The sequence below is a fragment of the Chelonoidis abingdonii genome, chromosome 8 (assembly GCF_003597395.2).
Source record: "Chelonoidis abingdonii isolate Lonesome George chromosome 8, CheloAbing_2.0, whole genome shotgun sequence".
Classification (NCBI taxonomy): Eukaryota; Metazoa; Chordata; order Testudines; family Testudinidae; genus Chelonoidis; species Chelonoidis abingdonii.
In genome coordinates this window covers 54,201,113-54,226,789 of record NC_133776.1, presented here as the reverse complement: position 1 = coordinate 54,226,789, position 25,677 = coordinate 54,201,113, and positions in this window count along the sequence as shown.

Here is a 25,677-nt window from a genome sequence, read left to right as displayed (position 1 = left end):
ATGATAGAGGTCTATAAAATCATGACTGGTGTGGAGAAAGTAAATAAGGAAGTGTTATTTACTCCTCATAACACAAGAACTAGGGGCCACCAAATGAAATTAATAGGCAGCAGGTTTAAAACAAATAAAAGGAAGTATTTTTTCCATACAACGCACAGTGAACCTGTGAAACTCCTTGCCAGAGGATGTTGTGAAGGCCAAGAGTATAAAAGGGTTCAAAAAAGAACTATATAAATTCTTGGAGGATAGGTCCATCAGTGGGTATTAGCCAGGATAAGCAGGGATGGTGTCCCTAGTCTCTGTTTGCCAGAAGTTGGGAATGAGCGGCACAGGATGGATCATTTGATGATTACCTGTTCTGTTTGTTCCATCTGGAGCACCTGGCATTGGCCACTGTCAGAAGACAGGATATTGGGCTAGATGGATCTTTGGTTTGACCCAGTATGGCCATTCTTATGTTAGAAATGCCAAAATGAACCACTTTAATATTTCCAGGAAGAATTTTTTTTTTTTTACTGCAAGAATTCACCAGAATCGACCTGAATTTGTGTATTGTTTTGGTTGATCAGAATCTGCATTTTTTGGCGAAAAAAAAAAAAAGGGAGGGGGTTGCCTAAAATAATTCACCCAGCTCTAATGAGCTATCATATTTGTCCAGGAATCATTATACCTAGAACTCCTAGGGTTGGATTTTCAAAAGTACTTAGCCTTGGCCTATGTTCATGGATTTTACCCTCACAGGGGAGCATTTGTGAACATTTTCTCTGACCTCATGCATAGCACAGGCCATAAAATTTCACCCAGTGATTTCTGGATCCAGTCCATTAACTTGTGATTCAAGTAGAGAACAGTTGTGATTTCAATGGGAGCAGAGATAGTCCAGTGCTGGGCGCTTCTGCAGATTTGACTTGAAGGTACTGATGTCTCAGCAAATCTAAGAATTTAGTTAGAATTGCAGTCTTGTGATTGGTTGAGGATGCTTGTTTCTGAAAACTTCTATTATAAATTCTGTTGAGTCTACTGAGAAATGGCTTCAGGGCAAAACAGGATTTCAGATTCATAACTAAAACACAAACAACTGATTTTTATGAGAACCGATGAAAAACAAGTTGCCTCTAAAGCAACTTTAAAAGGAAGAGTGATCCACGCCCTCAGTCCCATCCCAGCACCAATAGCGCTTACCATGGTCAGCACCTCAGATACCTCATATTGGATAACAAGGTCTCGAGCCCACAGAACACATGAGTAACTTCAAGTCCACAGATCGTCCAATTGATGTTACTGGGACTATCTATGCTTAAAGTTATGCATGTGCTTAAGTGTTTTGCTGGATCAGGTCCTCTGATACTGTGCTGGGTTTTCCCCTGAATATAAGGGTGCAACTGATCGTTTAGGGGAAGATTTAAGTTTGAGTAGGGAGTGTGCAGAGAATGGAGTAGAGAAAAAAAACCTATATTCCCCAGGAGTTCCCTCCTAGCTCATTGAAGTCACCAGGAGTTTTACAGACATGTTTTTTAATCAACTATTTAAAACCCTGCTCTGAGGCTTTCATCAATTTCCAAATCCCTTACACTTAAAAAAGAAAAAAAGAAGAAATCTCTTTAGAGTCCGGGGTCATTCTAAGCCTGACCCAGTTAGATGATTGTGATCTCCGTGCAAGGTGAAAAGGGACACCAAGCGAGGGGTGAAGAGGAAAGTTTTGGGAGATGGAGTTGCAGGGGGCAGCCAGTGGCTCTACCCCTCCCATGGTCTGCTGGTCTGCTTTCATTTTCAGCCCCATTGCACAGCCAGGGATTAGTAAAGATTTTGTTTTCTTTTTCCAGAGTGAGATGAAAGGGAGTGGGGAGAAGAGCAAAGAGTCCTACAGAAAGAAATTCATTATTTTTTATCTTTTCCAATGACCTTGTTTGTTTTATTCCTACTTGAAAGTGATTACTTTCCCTGTGAAAGTTTGGAGACACCTAGAGCCTCAAGCAAAAGAGGAGAAAAGAAAAAAAAAGAAAAAAAGGCCTGAAATGAAACAGGGGAAATAAATGTGAAGCAAAAGGAGAAAAATCTCTCTCTCTGCTAGGAAGTCACTCCAAGAAGCTGCACCTGGGAATGGCACCAGGCCCAGGGTTGATGCTTCAATTAAACTGATTTCTGGCAATGATCAAAATGTGTCAGCTTCTGGGATTGGGTGGAGGGGTGTACTTGACTTCTGTATTTAAACTGTAAGCTCTTTTGAGAAGGAACTGCTTCTTGCTACGGGTGTGTACAACAACTGGCACAATCAGGCTCTGATCTCAGTTGGGGATTCTTAAGTGCTACTGTAATAGAAATACTAATGATATTGTGGCTCATTCAGAAAAACTAGTGGGAAGTAGAAGGCACAGTGTCATTCCAACACTACACATCGGTATCTCTAAAAATAGAAGATATCGGGAGCAACTTCATCCCCGATGTAACCCCACTGCTTTCTATGGAGCTACGTCTATCGAGGTTTTTTTATATAGCCTTCATGACTACAGTATCTGAGCATCACACAAAGGGATAGATGCAAAGCTAATAGAAGTTTTTCCATTGACTTTGGTAGACTTTGATTCTGGCCTGAAATTCATGGAAGATGACAAAAAAATTAAGTTTCTTTCTTTCTCCCTTCTCAGCTTGCCTTGGCAATTTGAAAGGTGGCAAATTTCCACCAGGGACTGCTTTGGCCCATGATTTTAGGTCTGATCAGCAGTTTTACATACTTTTCTGTTCTTCATCTTCTTTATCAGGTGCTAAGAGCTGACAATTCAGTGGATACTGATCAATGTAGCAATGTCAAAGCAGTACTTGTCCCAAAGATTTTCCAGTCTAAGAGACTAGTTCAGGAGATAGCTTACACTGGAGAACTCAGAGGAGAGGTATTTTGTTGGCTAGTTTTAGGTTTTCTTCTGAGAACTGTAGATGGAGTGAGATTTGATGAGGGATTAGAAGGGAGAGAGGGTGGTAACCTCATTTGCCACATGATCTCAAGCTAATTACTGAGTCTTCAGTGTCCCATCTGTAAAATGTTGTATATTCCCCTCCCAGTCATCAGTGATTGGGAGGTGCTCAGATACTATGATAATGGGGGCCAGAGTGGTAGATTGCAGCTCTCCTGGGTTCTAGCAGGCAACCTAAGGGAAAGGGAGAACCTGTATCAGCCATTAGTATTCATTTGGGACTGACTCGAGCTGTGTTTCTGCTGTTTACTTTGACTGCACCTTTGATTTGGAAGGACAGAATTTCCTATGGTTTTTATATAGATCCTCGGTTCGAGCTCCGCAGAAAATTGGTGAAGTGTGACCTCTAAGCTACAGGTGGAAAAAAACAATTCAAGCTGCCGAAAGGTGAAAGGTTAGAATATTAAGTTTGAGGAAACCCTTGCATACATTTCAGATGGTGAATTTTAAATCAAACCCAATCCGCTTTTTTCACTGACTACTCAGAATGATCTCCAGACCTCATGGTTACTCATAAATACTTATGAAAGTGCTTCAAGTGCCTCACTTTGCACAGCCATAAAGGCTCATAAATAATTCTAGGTACTAGTATTTAATTATGTGACCTATATTGTGGAGATATTTTCACCTCATTTATGGAAATGAGAGTCCTTCTGAGGGGAGGCTGTGCTAATAAGTGGCCACTGAGCTGCTGCCAGGGCAGGAGTGTAGAGGAACGTGATGTGTCTCCTGAAAGTTTTCATTAATAGTAGTAGCAATCAAGGATAATTTAACTTAACTAAAACTTCTGTGATGGCTTTTATTGGAAGGCCCCATTGCAACCATTACAGTCGCCCAAGATTCTTCCATTCATTACCAAGCCAGAGTGATCCTGAGGGAATGCATTGTATTTGTTTAGGGCATGTCAATTAAACACCCCTGCCAGGTGAAGGCAAGGCTCAGGCTGCTGGGCTGTAAAATTGCTGTGTAGACATTCGGGCTTGGTCTGGAACCCAAGCTCTGGGACCCAATGGGTTTCAGGCAGTGTTTTGTATTCAGCCCTACTCAGCTGTGCCTCCACTACCGCTGCTTGTGCTACCACGGCTATGTCACTGTTTATACGCACTCTAGCTCAATGAGAGCTAGTCTGAGTGTGGGTACATAAACAAGGAACTCACGACCCATCTGGTAGTAAGACATAACCTTCATGATATGGGTTGACTAAAACAAGAGAGAAAGTATTTTGCCCAGCTAATAGGAGATGGGGCAGATGATTGAGCTGGGTTTTCTGAACTCTTTTCAAGGAACACATATTTCAAAGGCCTAGATTTAACAAACTATAATTCAGATCTGAGGAATTTAAATGGGGATTTAAAGAACAATTGTTAATATTTCAAAGTCATTGTTAAAAAAAAATATCATTTTAGGTCTCTTCCTCAAATAATTTTTTCAAAGGCTGTGGTTTGTTTGAATTGTGGATAGGAGAAGCCGTTAGTGGGGGTATTCACATAGTTCAAAAGAAGGCACAAATGGGAATGGACATTTAAGTTAATAAGCAAGATGGCTGAGTAATGAGCAATTTCAAACACCAAAATGTGTCCCTGATTTATCTGAAAATCTGATAAAGCTTTACAGATGAGCTTTTCCAAGCTGATCGGGGTATTTGTGGATCATCAGTTTCCATTCATTTTAATTGGAAATGGGTGTCCAAATTCATAGCTCACATGTACAAGTGGGCACCTGACAGCAGGGGCGGCTCCAGGCCCCAGCAAGCCAAGCGCATGCTTGGGGCGGCATGCCACGGGGGCACTCTGCCGGTTGCCGGAAGGGCAGCAGGCAGCTCCAGTGGACCTCTCGGCGACCGGCAGAGCTCCCCTCGCGGCATGCCACCCTGCTTGGGGCGGTGGAATGTCTAGAGCTGCCTCTGCCTGACAGACTCCTCATTTGGACACACAAACATTTAAAATCACTTACTTCCCACTGACCAAAGGGCCAGATCATCAGGTGGTGTAAGCCAGCATTTCTGAACAATTCTCAGTTAAGTCAAATTAAGCTACCCTGATTTACATCACCTGAAGATGTGGGCCAGTGTGTTTGAAGTGCACTTATGAAAATAAGACCATTTATTTGCACATTGATCTGTGTCCTTTGCATTCTCTTTTTGAAAAATTAGCCAATATAGTCTAGGAAATAGAACAGTCAAAGGAAGCAGGATTATTGTCTATCAATACTGCACTGTACCATCAAAGCAAAAATGAAGAATATTCCCCTCTCAGAACGTAGTACAGTGAGAGGTAACAGCTAAAAGCTGAGGAAAGAAAAGATTAGCGTACATATTAGAAGTTGCTCTTAACTGTAACAGCAGTTTGACAGGGAATAGTCTTTCAAGATTGAGGTGCCATCCCTTCAGGTTTCCAAGGATGGGTCACACAAGGAGTTACTGGAAATAAGACATTGAGCAGTCCTTCAAATTTTGGGGAGCTCAGACTGGATAATGCAAATAGCCTCTTCTGGCCTTATGAGCTACAAGTCTACTGTCACACTGATATATTAAATAAAGAATCTAAATAACTTTATGCTACCAGCAGAGACAGCCAAACAATTGATCCTAGTGATCCCTTGTCACTAAAGAGTCATCCATGAGTGGAAATGGACAATGGCTTCAAAATTAGGAGGCCACTTGTTTCCTAGGTTGGGCACTACATTATGATTGGAAGAGTCACTAACTGATCTTTCTCCTATGTTCATTACAGCTCTTTCATGTTCACTCCAGACTCCATTGTTTACGGAAGATAGGCTAAAAAAGGTTCAGAAGACAGTTCCTTCCCTGACAGAGGATGGATACTTGAGTACTTGCCTCTCTTCCAAATTGTAGCTGGAGTCATTATGCTTCTAATGTCTCTTGGACACATACTCATTCTTACCTCTACTCTGAAGCACAACTCCTTCTTTGAATGAGATTGCAGATGATCAGCTGTTGTCATGCCAATAGTTTCATACTATGCCCCCCAAGGGTTGCATAAGTGTGAATATTCTGCAGACCTTGGAAAACATGATTGGTGCAATGCCAGTTGGTGGGGATCTATATAGGCCAGAGAAAAGGAATGGATTAGGTGTTTCTCATAAGCTTTATACTCTGCTCTTTCTCAGAAATACCCTCAGCCTACATTACAAGGCCTTGCTTCAACGAAGGGCTAGTGATGGGGCAGCTGCCCCTCATTGGTATGTAAGGGGTTAAAGCATTCTGGGGGAGGCTGCACGGGATGCAGCCAATAAGGAAAAGGCTTGTAGTGCCAGCCAGTTAGGGGAATATTTATTGGAAGAGCCAATCAGGGCCAGGATGGCCCATATAAGAAGGGGCTCTGTAACAAAGCAGGGGCAGTCACTCCCTGGAGTTCAAGGGAGAAGGACTGGCAGCTTAGAGGGCTTGAGCACCAAGGACAGAGCAGTGCTGGGCAGAATCAGAAGAGTATAAGAAAGCTCCAGGCTGGCGGCTGCCAAACTGAGGTCCTGGTACCAGGGCAGAGGAGGTGCTGGGCTGCGGGGAACTGGCCCAGGGAAGGAGACGGTGGAGTTGGAGGAGGGGCAGTATGTGGCTGCTGGCTATAGGATCCCTGGCTGGGGCCCAGAGTAGAAGGCGGGCCTGGGCTCCCTCCCCCTTGCTCCCACTGGCCACTGACGGATGTGGCCAGTCCATGGACTGAAGTCTACCACTGAGATGAGTGGCTAGAACCTGGACTGCAGATTGCCACTAAGGCAAGTGGTTGGACTGAGGACTGTTGGTCCCCCGGAAGAGGGGAAAGAACCGAATGGGGCACAGCTGGAAGGCTGTTTCCAGAAGAGGATGATGCAGTCCAGGTAGCAACACGGGTCCTGGATGCAGGGACAGGAGTGATGATTTGCGAGACACCACCTGAGGAGGGTGCACCAATTCCCACCCAGCTCTAGATATGAGCATCTCCTCCATCTCAGAACCCAGGCCAGTTTCATGCTCCTCTGCCAAGGCCTCATAATAAATCACCCCAGCAAGCGTGGGTGTTGTGCTGAAGCCCAGGGAATAATTGCAAGGTGGGAGGAGAGAGATAGCTGGTTCCATGGGTGAGCTCCTTTCCCCTCCTCCCAAAGCCACCCAACAGTACCATCACCTATGCATATACCATGAAGAATGTCTGTCTGTGGGTGTATTGTGGTGGTGGGGGGACCTAAATGGGCTTTGGATGAGACCCTAATCTTGGTTAAATGCAAACCTTGGGGACCACAATAAATTGTACTAAGCATAGATTTTAATTCAGTCCATCACACAAACAACAGGAGAAGGAACGGGAAAGATGACTTGATTCAAAATGATCCTACCTCCTTTTAGAAATATGTCACTGAAAGCCCATTAATAATGTAAAGAAGTCCAGAGATGAGAAACTAAGAGCGGAGGGTCTTGTGACTGCTGAAATATTCACTATACAGAGGTGTATTGAGAGTTCTCTAAAGCTGAGATTTTTAAATAATTTCAGTGTGAAACACATCTTAATAGAGAGATTGTCCCATGGCGAACACATCCTCTGCTTCACAAGTGTGTGGACCACCTCTCCTCCCAATCACATTACATCCCATGGTCATTGTAGCTATTGCACATGTAGCAATGTGCAGTTGGGAAAGAGTTTCTATATTTTTACAGTAGTCTGTAATGTCAATAAATGGTTTTTCCTTTCAAAGAAAGTTAAGCCCATCATCTACTTGGTTTCACCAGTCCCACCCATCTGTTCTTGTCCCTCAGCGAGAAACGAGGAGGTAGTGCTAGCATCAGGTGATAATTCCAGTGTTTTAGTGGGGTGCAGTGAGAGATGCATGGGGGGAAATATGGCTCCCTACACCTGGGAATAATGAATGCCTGAGTCATAATCCTGATTGTGACACTGGCTCCTTTTATAGCCTTGGATAATTCATTGTGATAGGGCCGGGGGAAAAGAACGATGCAGTCATTAGGCTGCGTGGCAGAAGCATTTCCTTGCAGGATCGGGAACATTCTCTCCCTACACAGGTCTGATGCATTCGCTGTACCTGAGACAGATCAGATGCATCTGGAATATTGCATTCAGTTCTGGCCATCTCATTACCAGACAGAAAGTGACAAATTGGAAGGATTTCAGAGAAGAGTTGCAGAAATGATTAGGAGCTGTAGTGAACGATTTATGAGGAGAGATGAAAAGAGCTAAATGTATCGAGCGTGGCCAGGAACTACACAGCAGCTTACAAATATTAAAAGGAGGCAAACACCGTGGAGGGAGAGGGATTTCTTTATTGGTGTGCACAGGAGTATAACAAGCAGTAATGGATGAATTTAAGTAAGGGAAAACACAGGCTGAATATCAGGAAATGCTTCCTGGCAGTGGGATATATTACCCTGCGAAATAGCATCCCAAAGGGTAGTGGTGGAAGTGCCATCCCCTGGTACATATAAAACCAGATCAGATTAATCGTTAAAAAATGTGCTGGAGAGAACAATCCTGCACTGGCTGTGGCATGGGCAGGATGAGCTAAGACAGCAGTGATTCTCATCCTGGGATCCCCAACCACCTGGACCGGAGCTACCCAGAACCCTCCTGCCACTTAATATGGGAAGGCCCAGGCACCCATGAAGCCCTGATGCCAGCTTGAGAGTACAGGGTTTTGCTATCTCTGACTTCTCTGACTGTATGACTCCAGCCTAGGGACAGACCAATGTACGATGGGTGTTTTAGTGGCATCCCATTTGGGCCAGATCCTCAGCTGGTATAAACTGACCTAGCTCCATTGAAGTCACTTCACAACAGCAGAGGATCTGGCCCTGTTATTTTTCCTGAACTGGCTTGCCTGTTCTTAAGACAGGCCCATATAGAATCAGGCACAGAGTCAGGGCTGGGGCTAGAGGAGGTAATTAGTGACCCTCAGCCACTTCTGATGACTTTTCAGAGGGTTAGTAGAAAACACTCCTTTCTTGTCTATCTAAAAGGGGTGGCACACTCTGTTCTCCATTTCTACCCTGGAACTAGGACACAAATCATAATAATTATCACTGTGTTTTTGTCCCTCACTCACAATCACTGCAATTATCCCCCAAGACATGGCAATTATTAAAAGCACAACATAAACAGCGAACACTCTCGCTCCAGACAGGAGGCAATCAAAGCCCAGGAACACAAAGGGAAGGGGACTCAGAACAGTGTGTAAACAGGAGTGACAGCCCCAAATGCAGGGAAACACAAAGCATCATTAATTACTGCTCCTGCTACAGCCTGATAATTTGCTGATACCACTGCCTTCCAGCACTGCTCCTGTGATCCGCCTAATAATTGTTGCGATACTTGTAACAAGCCGGAATAAAAAGGCAAAAGAGCTTTACTTTCTTTTTCCTACGCCCCTTTTCTTTTAATCTTTAATCATAGCAGCCACAAAGGTCAAGTGTTTTCTTCATTAACTTCCAGACTCATGGTTCCAGCAAACTTGAAGCTCTTTGGCATTTGGAAGTGAGAGAGGGGGTTGGGATATAGAGGAGTGGGGGAGATCTTCTGTCTCAGGAATTCCAAGACAGATTGGACCCTCTCAGATGGAGAATGAAAGTCTGATTTGCTGATGGCTCAGGCACTGCACTGTGTGGACAAGCTAGTCTACCTACTAATGAAGTCAGGTAAAAAGTTTGAGAGGCCTGCAGTGCAGCTTGGCAAAGACAGTGGAGTCCTGCAGGATTTTTGTCGAAAACACGGATGCACTGACATGAGAGCTGGTTGGAATATTTTGCACAAAAGGTTTTTTTTCCCCCTTTGTTTAAAATTAGCCTTTTTCTAAAACAAAACAGTTTGCAAAAGAAATCATCAGCAGTGTTGACATTTTCCATTTTTCACAAAATTTTCTGCCATATTCTGATGGATATTTTTATTGGAATTTTATCAACCTGTTTATGATGATCATTTTCTAAATCATCATTGGACTGAGGCAAACCCATTACATCATTTTCCTTTCCGGTCACATCACTACATTGCTGTCATTCTGCAACGCATGACTCCAGTTGTTTTAGTTTGTAGATTGCAGCCTTGCTGGTTCAGTCCCGAGTTGGTTTTGCCCTGATTCAGGATCTGCGCAGGCTGTGCTGGCATACAGCTCCAGGCAGGATGATGGCAGAGGGATGCCAGTGCATGCCTCCTCTCACTCTGGCCTGCTGGCTCTGGGCCTGGCCATCAGGTATCTGCACTGAAGAGCATTGCTGAGTGTGGGTGCCCATGTCAGTCCACACATTCCACATGTTTCTGGAGGGGTTCGCTGGACAGCTTCCATGGGTGGTGTCTCACCCTCCAATCCAGAAAATCAGGGTTCAGGTGAGCAGCTCTCAACAGGCAACTGCCCCTCCCCTAGTGGTGCAAAGGTGCCAGAAAGCCACCACAGCTTGCCTGTTATAGGGAAATCCCCGAGGTGGTTGGCTCCATTTGACCCCCAGGTATGAGGCCTTGGCAGAGGAGCATGAAACTGGCCTGGGTTCAGAGATGGAGGTGATGCTCATATCTAGAGCTGGGTGGGAATTGCTGTTCTCCTCCCAGGAACATTTTTGAGATGTGGAGAATCAGGATGAAAAGACAAAATCTTGAACATTTTCACACACTGAACAAAAAAAATGGGTGAATCAGAATGTTTTGTTTCAATAATTAGCTACAATTTTAAAATGAAATGTTCTTTGGCAACCAGAAAACTCAATTTTTGTTTTGAAAATGTTTAAACACAACGTTTTGACAATTTTTGAAACTTTTTTTCCACATTTTTGAGTAAAAAAGTTGGTCAAAACCAACCCCTTCCCAAGAAGGGTTCCAGTTTTGATGAATCTGCATTTTCCAGGGAGGAAACACTTTTAGTCAACAAATTTCTGACCAGCTTTCCTCATAGCTGCTAGTCAGGGTGTATGGCCATGAACGACCTTCCTCAGCTTCACAGAGAAACGGGTAATCCAGAAATACAGGCTCACCCCTGAAAGCATCATTTATCAATGTGATGAGCTGTAGGGGGACCTGGAGACGATGAGTGACAGAAGCAATGTCTGCTCCTCTCAATGCTCATCAGGGTCCCCACACAGCACTGGACATACTAGGTATTTGGTTCTTTCCATGGACCATAGGGAGTACAATAAGAGCCAGTCAGTCAGCTGCCTGAGAACTTTACCAAGGTGAGGAATGTCACATGACACATCCCCTTCCTTGTGCACAGAAACAAACAATTGCAATTTGGTATGTACTATGAAACCAAAATGGCATAGCAGATGGGGCACATCTACCACCGGGGGCCCCAGAAAGAAATGCTGTGTTCAGAAACAGAAAAAGTAGAGCCAGTGTGTGCGTGTGTATGAAACTCACAAAAGATGGCTCCGATTGTGGTGGGAAGACTCTCTGAAGCTTGTCATAGCTTCTATGTCCTCAGTGCATCAGCCCTTGCCAGCACTGTTCTGTTGAGTCTGGTTTCATCCTGGGTTAATCAGACAATCAAATAATATGCACAAGACCACTTACACTCATCTCACCAGTGCAGGGCTCATTCTGGCTAATAATTCTCCTTCTCTCAGCAGGGGCACTGGAATGTGGGGGGGTGGGGAGTCATGGCCATATCGCTTTTAAAAGGGCAAGTGATGTGGGGAGGGGGTGGAGAGGAGTGAGCAGGGGGTGAGGCCTCCGGGGAAGGAGCAGTGCAAGGCCAGGGACCTGGGAGAAAGGTTGGTATGAGGATGGAGCCTTGGGGGGAGGGGCAGCATGAGGGGTAGGGATATGGAAGAGAGGAAGTGCTATTATTATCCCCATTTTACAGATGATGGACTGACATACAGAGAGAATTAAGTGATGTGACCAAGGTCACGCAGGGAGTCTGTGACAGACAAACTGAACCCAGATCTGAGTCCCACCAGTGTTTTCGCCTTAAGAACACCCTTCCTCATCAATTAAAATATAGTATATATGAGAATAACAAAAAGAATGTGAAATGTTCAAGACAGTAAATTGCGTTTTATACTAATGTTTTCGCTTTTGCAAAGTTATGAACGATCCCCTTAATGCAATGAGAAAAGAGCATTTCTTTAAAGAATGGCAACTGTTCCTGTGTACTGGTGTTTAGAGCTGGGCAAAATTTTTCAGATAAATATTTTGCTTGCAGAAAATGCAGTTTTGGGTAGACCCAAATTAGTCATGAATTTGTGTTGAATTCAGCAAATAGTTTTGGCTGAAAATAAACCAAAAAAACTATTTAGCAATAGTCAAAATGTTGCATTTTGAGATTTTTGAAAAGAAACATTTGATTTTTTGGTCCAAAATGCAGTCTCCTTTCAAACTTTGCCTAAATGCAATTTAAAAAAAAAATCCCCCAAATGAAAGGAAACACCTAATTTCAGGTTGAGTTAAATGTTTAGGTCAACCTGATTTTTGTTTTTTCATTTTGCCGAACCCCACCCCAAAATTGTCATTTCAGATTGACCCAAAATGAACTTTAAATAAAATTGGTTCAGATAGCATCTTGAAAAATCAATTATTTGCACGTCTATTGATGATTTCTCATGGTCGCGGATAAGATCCCAGAAGACTGTATCCTAGATGTAGCCAGTTCAACATGCCGGAAAAGCACAGCCTGAAAAATCAGAACAGTCCATACAAAAGTGCAGGGAATTTAAGACAAGGAATAAAAATCAAGAAAGAACTTCCTTTATTCACACAGTCAATGGAGCATTATTTAAAAGGCTGAACATTAAACACAGACTGTTATTGGGAACTCAATCATTTTTATTGTTCAGTCAACACATATTATGTGTGATTTCTCCCATTCTGCATTAAGGTTCTACATTTTGACACATTCTCTCATAGGAGATTTTTGGGGACACAAGATTCAGTTCCAGAGGACAAACCAGTTAATTATTTAAAATTAATCAATATATCGATTGATTTATCAGATGATAAACAGACTTGCAGCTTTAGTCAGGGCTGGGAATATTAATTGATTTGACAGACTGAAGCTTGGTAAAACAAGTAGAAGGGGCATCAGGGCATCTCAGTTTTAATTAGCTACGCTGAAGCTGCCTTTAGCTGCTCCGGAAGTTTAATCAATATGCTACATTTCAGTCCCAAAAGGCTTATGAAAACAGCCTTTGAAATCCTTTAAATTGTTGCCTCCACGAGGTTTTAGATTTTTCATGTATTCTTGTTCTATTGTGTATTTTTTCTCCTTTCTGAAATCCATACTGACCCAGAAGGATCTTTGGTTGATTGCTTATTTGTATCACACACTAAGAATAAAAAAAGCTTTTTCCTTCATAATTATAATAAAAATAATCCTGTGCTTTAATGATCTGTTGTCTGCTTCTATATGCCGTAAATTACTTCTATAGTCCTACTCTGATGTGGTTCGGCAACGTGTCATTTAAATCATATTGTTCCAAGTGCATACACGCTGCTCAAAATTTGATTTAATACAAAAAAAGATTTAAGAATGTTAATGAATTTTAATGAACATGACCACGGAGTAGGAAGAGACAAAGGAGTGGGAATAGGAGGAGGGATAGGTAGTGGAGCCAAGAAATAAAAGCAAGGGGAGGGTGGTGATTGGCTGGCCTCCATCTGATGTCACAATTCCACTGAGAAGGAAGGATGGCAGAACAGATGGGGAGTGTGGTGAAGGCGGGGGAAGTGAAGCTAACTCTGATGGTATGATCCCACCCCCTGAAGATGAATGAAAGATAAGAGAGGGGATGAGGGGAAGAGAAAGCAAATGAAGGCGGTAATGGAAAACAGGGCCGCGGGGGGGGGAGGGGGAAGTGGGGCAATTTGCCCCAGGACCCGCAGGGGCCCCCATGAGAGTTTTCAGGGGCCCCCACAAGAGTTTTTGGTGGGTCCTTCAGTGCCACCTACCACACTCGAAGTGAGTGAAGGACCCGCTGCTGAAAACCCGGAGCTTCTTCCGCTCTGGGTCTTCGGCGACAATTTGGCGGCGAGGGCTCCTTCTGCTCTGGGTCTTCGGTGGCAGTTCGATGCTGGGTCATTCACTCACTCCAGGACCTGCTGCCAAAGTGCCCTGAAGACCTGGAATGGAAGGACCCCTGCTGCCGGAGACCTCAGACCCTCTGAATCCTCTGGATGGCCCTGGTGGAAACAGATGAGAGAATAACTGGAGAGGAAATAAATGAGAACAAAACTAAGGAGCAGGGTCAGGTTAACACATAGGCAAACTAGGCATGTGCCTGGGGCTCAAATCTGTGGAGGGAGCAGGCCTCAAGACGGTTGTTGGGGTTTGTTTATTTTTTCCCAATGCAGATTTGCAAGTGATCTGAAAGAACTGCCCTGCTTGAGCGAGAGGCATGGCAACATGGCATCCAAGGCTTCACACCACTCAGATTTTGCCCAGCCATAGTGGAGGGCAGCTGGGCCAAATTGGAATGGCATTGCAACTCTGTGCATCAGAATGCAACACCCCTCACTCAAGCCAGTGGAGTTCTTTCAGTTTGCGTGGACGTCCGCCCCGGTGGCCGAGTGCGCAGAGACAGTTCTTGCTGACCACTGAGTATCACTTTGCCATTGCCAACAGGGCCAAGGAGACTCCAAGAGCAGTCAGTGAACAGCCAGGGATGGGAATTTACTGCAGTAGCATGCAGGGGTGGCTTTATGACCCACAGAGCCCGATTAGAATACTCGGCGGCAGGGTGTCCGTTCCGGGTTTTCTGCGGCACCAAAGGACCCCCCGCTGCTGAAATGCCGCCAAAGACCCCCAGAGCAGACCCCCACTGCCAAAATGCTGCTGAAGACCCCTGGAGTGAGGCCCCCCTAGGTGCAAGCATGAGGCCCCCTTTGGTGCGGGGCCTGATTCCAGGGAATCGGGTGAATTGACTTAAAGCTAGTCCTGGTGGCATGAATGAGAGGGAACATCTACTGACATGTATTTTTTCCCTTTCTGCCATTTATCCACTTGTTGTTGTTATTCATATTGGAAGTTAGGGGCCCAGAAGCATATGTTTGCCTAGGGCTCAGTGATGGGTTAATCTGACTTTGCTAAGGTGAGTGTATGGGGTTGTTATTTGAACTCTGACATTTGGTGACTCACTTGTGCATGTAATCTCCTGGAAAGTACATTATCCCAGAACTTGCTATATGAGTCTTCCATATCTGGGACATCCTTCTCTGTCTGGAGCCAGGAATCCTAAGGGACAATGCCTTCTGTCTCTCTCCCCCTGTAACTGAGCTGCTGTGGCACATCATGGGAGATATCGTTTGCCTGGGAGCCAGGTCCATATGGGAGAAGTAGGGCCTGGGAGACCCACAACTCCTGTGAGATACTGCAGCAGCTCAGGCTGATGTGGTTTATATCAACCCCAAACAAAAGTTTTTTGCCATTTTCAAAGCAAAGAGTTTCTTAAGTTTCCCCTTAGCAATTTTTTTTTCAATATTTAAACTTTTCAGCCCTATTTAAGGTGAATACAAATTGAGAAATATTGTTATTTCCAACAGGATGGAAATTCTGCCTTTCCATCAGCTCTGAAGGTATATCTAGGCCAGAGCTGGAAAGTGCCATTACCAGCTCCAGGAGACATACCCATGCTAGCATGCTGAGAGCTGACATGCTAGAAATAGCACAAGTGGTAGGATGGGGTTCCTACCCAAGTACATATCTAGGGTATCAGGTGGGATTGTATTTGGGGCAAATAGCCCATCTCACTGCTGCCATGGCTACACTGCTATTTTTGGCATGCTAGTTTGATCAGATTGGTTTGAGCTAGAAATGACAACTTTGAAGTTTCTGTGTAGATATGCCTAGCAGTAGTAGTAGATAGTGCCTTCAGCGACCCTCTGCATCAGCTGTCACGAGTTTCTCATTACAAGTTTAGCACACACACCACGGATCCTGCAAGACCATAAACACTTGGAAAAGCATGCAGGGCACCAATGCATATTTTATAAAATAGGCAAAGCTCTGCTAAAAGCGGGTATCTGCCATGTCGACTTCAGTTAGTGTGCAGAAACCATCAATAATGAAATAATTACCTTGTACCTCCAAAACTAATCAAAGGCACCACTCCTTGCTAAGGGCATGATACTAAATCAAGTTTGAAGTTTCTAGGGCAAAATATTTTTTGAGTAATGATGAGGAACACTTCCAACACAGAACAATGTGGGGTACCAGGGAAAAGGAAGGTATAGATAGTTTTATGCCATCCTTCCGCTCCATTGATCCTGGGGCCTACCAGGGCCAAATTAGCCCTGGTAAAAATTAGGGCAACCTGTATCCATCTAACTTGGAGCATCCCTCTGAGCACCTCACAATTTTTAATATGTTTATTCTCACAACACCCAGACGAGGGAGGGATTTACTATTAACCCCAGTGTACAAATAGGGACCTGAGACACAGAGAGGTTAAGTGACTCAACCAAGATCACTCAGGGAATCTGAGGAGGTGCAGAGACTTTAATTGAGACTTTCTGGCCACTGGACCACTCTTTCTCTCTCAGTGTTAATGTGAATGGGCACTAGATCAGACCCTAGTTTGGGTGGATTTTTGAATACTTTTAAGGATGCTTGTCTCACCATGATTCCACCACTTTTCCATTTCTGACTCTGCCCTCTTGCCCCTTGACCATGCCTTGATATTTGTAGCCCAGGTTAAAACAGCACTGGACAAAGTAGAGAGAAGAAAATAACAGTTTGTAGATATATTGAAGAGGTGGGTGTGACGAGTTCGGTCACAGAGACCCCCTTGGGACTGCCACCTGATGTGCTGAGACTACCTCTTAGCCCATTTTCCCTGCCGGCTTGGGACTTCAGAACCCTGCCTTGTTCAGCCAGACATGCTATCCTGCAGCAAACACAGAGCCAGGTCTGAACCACGTCCCCCAAAGCTGCAGGTTTTAACCTAAAACTGTTTAGCAGGTAATCCTGTCTCCAGCATCCAGACACCCAACTCCCAATGGGATCCAAACCACAAATTATTCCTTTTTACTCTGTATACAGCTTATACAGGGAAAACTCATAAATTGTCTACCCTCTATAACACTGATAGAGAGATATGCACAGCTGTTTGCTCCCCCGTGCATTACTTACTTACTCTGGGTCAATTAATAAGCAAAAGTGAGTTTATTAAGTATAAAACTAGGATTTAAGAGGTTCCAAGTAATAACAGACAGAACAAAGTAAGTTACCAAGCAAAATAAAACAAAACACGCAAGTCTAAGCCTAATACATTAGGAAACTGATTACAGATGAAATCTCACCTCCAGAGATGTTCCAATAAGCTTGTTTCACAGACTGGACTCCTTCCTAGTCTGGGTCCAGCAATCACTCACACCCCCATAGTTGCTGTCCTTTGTTCCAGTTTCTTTCAGGCATCTCTTGGGGGTGGAGAGGCCACCTCTTGAGCCAGCTGAAGACAAAATAGAGAGGCTTCCAGGGTCTTTTATATTTTCTCTCTTGTGAGTGGAAACCTGTTTGTTCTTCTGTACAAAGTCACAGCCACAAGATGGAGTTTTTAATCATTCACAGACATGTGACTTGCTCAAGTGATTCCACTTTTTGCAGGCTGATGCCATTGTTTACATGTTAATTTGAACGTTGTCAGGAAAGCTCAGATGTGGATTGGCATCTCCCAAAGTCCACTTTCAGCTAAGTGTTTCTTGATCAGGCACTTATTGAGAATAGGCCTTTCTCGAGAAGCGGACCAAATGCTTCACCGAGACTACTTAGAATCAAACATATCGAGATACAAGTTCACAGCCAATATTCATAATTTCAAGTACAAAAATGATACACACATACAGACAGCATAATCATACCCAGCAAACTGCAACCTTTCCATAGACACCCCACTTGACATCCTCTGTACAAGACCTGGTGCAACCATAGGACCCTGGTTGCTACAATTATCTATATGGTCACAGTTCATGTCAACATTACAGTGGGCATTGCACATACATAGGCAGGTAAGGTCAAATAGTTACACCCTTCACAGAAGACTCCTAGCCCTATCTTCCTTTCGTGATGTTCCATTGACTTTAGGTATCCTTTAATTTTTCATACAATTATCTACTGTCAACCCATTGCAGGGCAAAGTTTAAAGGACAAAGAGATTTTGCACTCTTGGAAGGTGTGTTTGGGTTTTGAAAAGACTCTGAATGACTTCAGTTGGCTTTGGATCAGATTGAACTGAGCATCAGACCCTTAGACCAAGAATCCATTGTAAAAGGGTAGAGGAAAGTGACAGTGACCTTGGTGACAAATTAAGTTAATTCCTGTTTTATACTTCTCTTAGCACTTCAGAGCAAACCCAGCAAAGAAGGAAAGAGTTCATAGAATCATAAAATATCAGGGCTGGAAGGGACCTCAGGTCCAACCCCCTGCTCAAAGCAGGACCAATCCCCAACTAAATCATCCCCGCCAAGGCTTTGTCAAGCTTGACCTTCAAAACTTCTAAGGAAGGAGATTCCACCACCTCCTAGGTAACCTATTCCAGTGTTTCATCACCCTCCTAGTGAAAAAGTTTTTCCTAATATCCAACCTAAAACTCTCAATCTGCAACTTGTTCTGTCATCTGCTATCACTGAGAACAGCCTAGCTCCATCCTCTTTGGAACCACACTTCAGGTAGGTGAAAGCAGCTATCAAATCCCTGCTCATTCTTCTCTTCTGCAGACTAAACAATCCCAGTTCCCTCAGCTTCTCCTCAGGGCCGGTGCAACCATTTAGGTGACCCAGGCGGTTGCCTAAGGCACTTGGATTTGAGGGGCACCATTTTCTTCAGTAGCGACTGCGGCGGCCGGATCATCGGCCGCCCTGGTCGCTGCCGGTGTTTGGGTGGAGGAAGCTGGGGCTGGGGAGTGCAGGGAGGGCCGCCTGCAGCAAGTAAGGGGTGGGTGGGCCCCAGTTCACCCCTGCCCCGCCTCCTCCCTGAGCACGCTGTGGCTGTTTCACTTCTCCCGCCTCCCAGGCTTGCAGCGCCTAAGCTGATTGGGCCGCAAGCCTGGGAGGCAGGAGAAGTGAAGCAGCCACAGCGTGCTTGGGGTGCTCGTGCACAAAGCAGGGATGAGCTGGGGCTGGGTGGTGCTTCAGGGAGGAGGATAGGGGGTGGGGAGCTGCTGCAAGGGGGCGCCTCACGGCGGACAGGGGGAGCTGCAAGGGGGGTCAGGGTGGGGATGTGGGGGGGGTCCAAGGTGAAGGCTTCGCCTAGGGCACGAAATATGCTTGCACTGGCCCTGCCTCTCCTCATAAGTTACATGCTCTAGTCCCTTAATCATTTTTGTTGCCCTCCGCTGGACTCTTTCCAAGTTTTCCACATCCTTCTTGTAGTGTGGGGCTCAAAACTGGACACATTATTCAAGATGAGGCCTCATCATTGCCGAATAGAGGGGAATGATCATGTCCCTTGATCTGCTGGCAATGATCCTACTTAGACAGCCCAAAATACCCTTAGCCTTCTTGGCAACAAGGGCACACTGCTGACTCATAGTCAGCTTCTGGTCCACTGTAACCCCTAGGTTCTTTTCTGCAGAACTTCTGCCTAGCCACTCAGTCCCTAGTCTGGAGTAGTGCATGACATTATTCCATCCTAATTGAAGGACTCAGCACTTGCCCTTCTTGAACCTCAGATTTCTTTTGGCCTAATCCTCTAATTTGTATAGATCCCTCTGTATCCTATTCCTATCCTCCAGCATATCTACCACTCCTCCCAGTTTAGTGTCATCTGTAAATTTACTGAGGGTGCAGTCCACACCATCCTCCAGATCATGAATGAAGATATTGAACAAAACCTGCCCCAGGACCAGTCCGCACTCCGCTTGATACCGGCTGCCAACTAGACAAGGAGCCGTTGATCACTACCCATTGAGCCCGATTATCTAACCAGCTTTCTATCCACCTTACAGTCCATTCATCCAGCTCATACTTTAACTAGCTGTCAAGAATACTGTGGGAGACCATATCAAAACCTTTGCTAGAGTCAAGAAATAACACGTCCACTGCTTTCCCCTCATCCACAGAGTCAGTTATCTTGTCATAGATGGCAATTAAGTTAGTCAGGCATGACTTGCCCTTGGTGAATCCCCAAAACTACAGTTGGGATGTTTTCTAGCTTGTGCATCACAGACAGAATAGTTAACCATGTTCTGAACGCAGATTCTTTAGTAATGGTGGTGAATAGTACTGAATGGCTAATGGAGTTCCGATCCTGCTAAAATTTTTGAGATTTGGAAATATTTTCCTGTCCCAAATTGGACAAAAAGACAAAATCTCAAAAATGTTCATGTTCCAACAAACCAAAATACATTTCACTTTGGGTCAATCAAAATATTTTGTTTTGATTTCAATCTTTTCCCCATTTTAAAAACCCTTTTTAGTGTAATTTACTAAAATTTTGAAATGAAAAAGTCATTTCAATTTGAAAAACCAAAACTTTTCATTTAAAAAAATGTTAAAAATTGGACATTTGCCAAACTGTCTTTTTTTTTTTACAACATTAGGAGATTACGTGACATTTCCCAGGTTTCAGGAACAGTTTTGCTTTTGATGAACTGGCATTTTCCAGCAAAACAACAATTTTCTGAAAAATCCCCAACCACATGTAGCAGTACAGGAGGTTAGCTTGTCTTTCTGATCCTACGCTGAGAGTAGCCGGGCTCTTGTTTGGGTGAAAAAAATCATGAATTGGGGCCAAATTGTGATACCCTTGCACTTGTTCAATAATATATGAGCTGCTTGTGGAGTAAGATACTGCTTGGTGAGCAAGAGTATTGTAAGGTAGCCTTTAACTTATAAATTGAACACATCTGAGATGGCATCACCGACCAAGAATGACATGAAAGCTCATTCATGCTGTTGTTCTTACAGAAGTATTGTTCAGAATAGTGCAAACACTTCCAAAGCCCATCCCCAAGATTTTCATCTAGAGATCCTCTAAGGGTTGGAAAGTATGTTTGTGGGTAGAGTTTTGATCTACACTACAACGCTTTGCTGGTGGAAAAAAAAAAAAATCACATCCCTAACAAACAGCTGTGCCAGCAAGAACCCTGTGTAGATGCAGCTCAGACCTGCAAGGTTCTTTTGCTGACATAGTTTATGTCCTTTGGGTATATGGTTTAAATATTCTGCCTAAAGAACTTCTTTGGCTGGTATAATCTGTGTTGCCAGTAGTTTGCCAGTATATCTATGGCTGGCAATGTTATTGTAACGTAGACTAGGCCTTCAAAAAGACACTTGGCGCCTATTCGTAGGCACTCTTGTGATCCATAAAATGCCCTCTTGGCTGCCACCAACCCTGTACGTGCCTAAACTCATTCAGAGCCCAAGTATTTTCAGTAAAAGATTCCTAGGCACCTATGTTTCTGCCTGGGAACATGCGCACTGCTACTTCCTTCTAGGTGGCCAGCTCCCACCTAAGCCCCAGAAAGATTAATGAACAGAGAAAAGATAGCACTTCTCCCTGTAACTCACAGATGGGGCCCAGTTGGGTAGGTGTGCCCGGAGGCCACTTATATCTATACAAAGGGAGGGGGGATGGGAGGAAGAGGCCTCTGAACACACCTGCTGAATCAGGCCCCCACCCACAAGTTAGGCAGAAGAGCATCTATCTTCCCCCAGTTTGTGGTATGTGCCTATCCCTGAGAGAGGGGTGGTGCTTATCGCACCCCCTCCTTCCTCAGCATCTCCCACTGGCTGGCTCAGGCAGCTCTCCAGCTGGCGGGCTGGCTTTGTGAGCTGCATTCCAAAGTGCCTATCTCTCCCCAGGCGTTGCACAGGGAGCTGAGGCACCTAAGTCAGCTTTGTGGATCGCAGTCCTTTTCCTGTGATTTTCGAGGGCATCAAAAGTTCAGTATTGTGATGTGGATTTAGTCCCTAGGTACCCAAGTTACTTTTGAAAATGAGCCTTAGGTTCTTAAGTCTGTTAGGCATTGCAAAACTGAGCTGAAAAATGCCTAAATACCCTTAAAAATGTGGGTGTGAGTGAGCGGAGGAAATGTACAGCTCTGTAAAAGAGCATGAAGCCGGTTTCTGGTGACTGGGTAAATCTCTTTGGTTAAGGCTCTCGCACTGCTTAGCTGACTTATTTTATCCTCTGTTGGTGGTATGTTTACCCAGAAGGCACTGCAGGAAGGCAAAACAGAACTGGAAGCACAATGATATGAAGTGTCTCCATATTCAAAACAAAACCAAATAATTAAGAGTGGGAGAGGCCATCACCCATTGCAGTGGATTCTGGGTAACCATGCTACCCATAGAGGATAAAATAAGCCAGCTCAGCAGTGCCAGTGACCATGTCAAAGAGATTTACCCAATGAGTTTCAGAAACTTGAGCCCCGTGAATCTGTGAGTGTTTCTTTCATCCCTGCCTGCTTACAGGAAAGTGGAAGGAGATCCAACAGTGTATGTTGCTATCGATCAGAATCAATAGTTAGTTTTCACTCCTAAAAGACTTTATAAAATGAATGCCCCTTTAAAGTAGAGTCTAGGTACATACTGGTCTGAGGGATATATCCTAACAGGAAAACACAGCAAAAATACCCAGGCCGTTTTCACATCACAGAGTGCCTCGTGTACGTGGTGTGGAAGGTTCCTAGGGATTTCTCCCAACCAATTTCCCATCTCTGACTTGGTTATCTTTATGCTGGAGATCAGCGGGACAGAGTCAATGTGGTACTGGGGTCTTAACCAGGGCTGATAGTTAGAAAACTTGTGTTCGGTTTCTCACGCGGCTTCAGACTTACTCCATGACACTGAGCAAATCCCTCATCCTCCCTGCTGCTCAGCTTTGCATTCTGTGAAATGGGTGAAACAAATTGGGATTCATCAATGCTAGGCACATCGACGGGAGAAGTATTTACACTGAAACATACAAGCGGTCTCGGACTGTCCACCTTCCTCTCCCCTTGAATGCTCTTTGTGTTCTTGATGTAATGATGAACAGCCCCTTTAACCAGTGATTGCAAGATTCTCTTCTCCTATGACAGGACCTTGTGTGCAAAGGAATGTAAGATAGATGTATCTGTTAGCTTAGTTTCCAACTCATTGGTATGTATAAGCAGATGGACAGCAACCCAGTGGTATGATCCCCTAAAGGCCAGTTTGCTTCCATCTGATTTCTCTCTGAGATCTTTGCCAACCATTGCCTTTCAAATACCTTAAAATAATATTCAGAATCTGCATTTGCCCTGTCTGTCAAGCCCAAGTCATTTGTCTTGTTAATAGATGAGGCCACTTTGTTTTGCAGCGAACATATTCCAGGCGTGTATGCTTTATAGGACCGCTCTGATAACTGGGTAGGTGCCTTTCTCCTCCACTAATCCATCTCTTTGTGAAAAAAGCCTTTTGCTGCAGAGAAACAATATGAGTTGCATGTCATCATTAGTTTAAAAATTATAAAAGAAACCCTCCATCAGTGCTGGCACAATTACCTTCCCATTTGCCTGCTCCACCTCATTAAAAGGAAAATGTTATAATTAAAGTGCAGACTGGAGAAGCAGATTAATGTCCTGTTTCTAATGCATTGATGAATTGACATTTAGTCAAAGGATTTAAAAATATTAAACAGTATCTGGCTTTTTAAGAAAAAATAATAAATAAAATAAATATAAGAGAATTTTCTGTCTGCACTGGAATATCACTAGTTATATAGTCGCATTCCTATATATCTGTCAGTGGCAAGTTTCTGATCAATAAGAACAAGCAACTTCCTAAAAGGGTTAATTTCTCTGAAGAGGGGATACCATTAGTGATCAAATTGATAGGGATTAATCATATGTATTGATGGAATATTAATAAAATGCTGTTTACTTTGGGAATTAGCATGGATCAATTTTGTCAGCTAATGCTACAGAGTGAGTTTGCCAGCTGGTTACATATTGCCAAACTGAGAGCTCTGACTGTGGGGAATCTTTCTAAGGTGTTTCACTGCACATGCTGTAACCTTTCTTAAAGGAATCAGAGATCATTACACATCTATCCTAGCTTTTAGATCTAATTTGAATAGATTTATTTAGTTATTGTCTGTCATTTTTTTATCTTTCTTTCCACTTCCCCTTCTCTTCTTAATTTGATTTTATGCTGGCCACATTAGACTGTTAGACCCCAATCCTGCAGACTGCTGGAACACAGTACAAGATTCCAGCCCACATTACCATTTTCACTGTGAATAGGATCACTCTGGATCTGACTGTCATTTATACTAGTCCCCTTTAACCACTCTAGAAGTGTAAAGCGGCCTTAAAATGGATATAAATATAATTTAACTTACACCACTTTTAATGTAATTTAATTTGACACCCATTTTTGGCCTTCACGTAAGACAGAACCAGTTTCCTTTGTTTAATGTTTCCATTACATCATTTGTATGTATCAGTTCTTGCATCATGAAAATATCATTAATGACAAATACATAAAGGGACAGGATGGTTTTTAAATTTGTTACTGACATAACCTTTCCACATTTGGATTACTCATGTGGCTTGCCATTCATTCAAATGCAACACTATGAAGAAAGAAGGGCTGCAACAGACTAAAGGTTGTGGTTGCATTATAAATGCACGCTCCACATACAATTACAGAACTTTAATGCTTGGTATAATTGCTAGCTGCAGTCTGCATTAATGCTCTGGATGAAATAGGAAAGTGAGCTATTCCTACATTGAAAGCTCTAACCCCGGAGGGGCCTAGAAGAATCATTGCGTATGATCTTGCAATTAATTATTATGCCTTGCACTTTGAGGACCAGAATTTCAAAAATGCTTAACTCCCACAGTTGATTTAAGAACCTAAATGGGAGCTGGGCAGTGATGAACCTGTGAGATTTTCCTACAGGCAGGTTTATGCTTTACAATAAAACAAGGTTCCTAGAGTTTTCAAATGCAAAAAGGAAAGCCAAGCACTATGGCAGATACAAGGAAGGAGACAAAGTGACAAATCTGGGCTACTTAAAATGTGACACTAACTTGTGTCCAAAGACTATCTGCCATTTATTTTTTCCAGTGATCTCTAAGATGTTGGGGTAGACCCACACAAGTGATGCAATGTGAAGAATATGAATAGATCTGCTGTGGGTAGAGGACAATAGCTCACTAGTCTTCTATCTCATGAGTTCAAGGGAAATGAGTGTGGTATTTTCATCTTACTTCTTAATAGACTCCTTCTCACAAAATCACCCCACCATGTACTTGGTTGGCAGTCCCTGCTGCAGTGAAAATGGATTGTCATGTCAGGATTTGAGGCTTTGGGGGGACTCAGATTAGAACATTAAAATGATGGTAAAGGTCAAAATTGAGTTTCACTGGCAGGGTTATGCAGGCAGGTGAATAGCAGGGCTACAGTTCAGTGGCAAAAGGGGTTGGTGAAGTGACTGGGATGATTGATTCAACCTGTCATGTCAGCCAGAACTGAAACTTAACCTTTCTCTAAATCTTTCTGATGTTCAAAAAAAAAAAAGAAAAAAAAAAGGTAACTTCCCCCAAGTTCTAATCAGGCTTCTGCAATCTTCCTCATGTCTAATGGATCTAGAAACCAATTTGCTGAACTACCAGGAGAAAGGCTGTTCCTGTCAGATTTCTAGCTAACATCTGCAGACTTGAGTGGTTCCTATAATACTGTGGAACAGCTGAACTCTTCCAGGGCAGCGGGACCATGCAGTGGAGAACCTCTGACTGGAAACTTGCTCAGCACCTCTCCAGACTGGCCCTAATCCCACTCCCAGACTGACACATATCAATCAAGAATAAATCCAT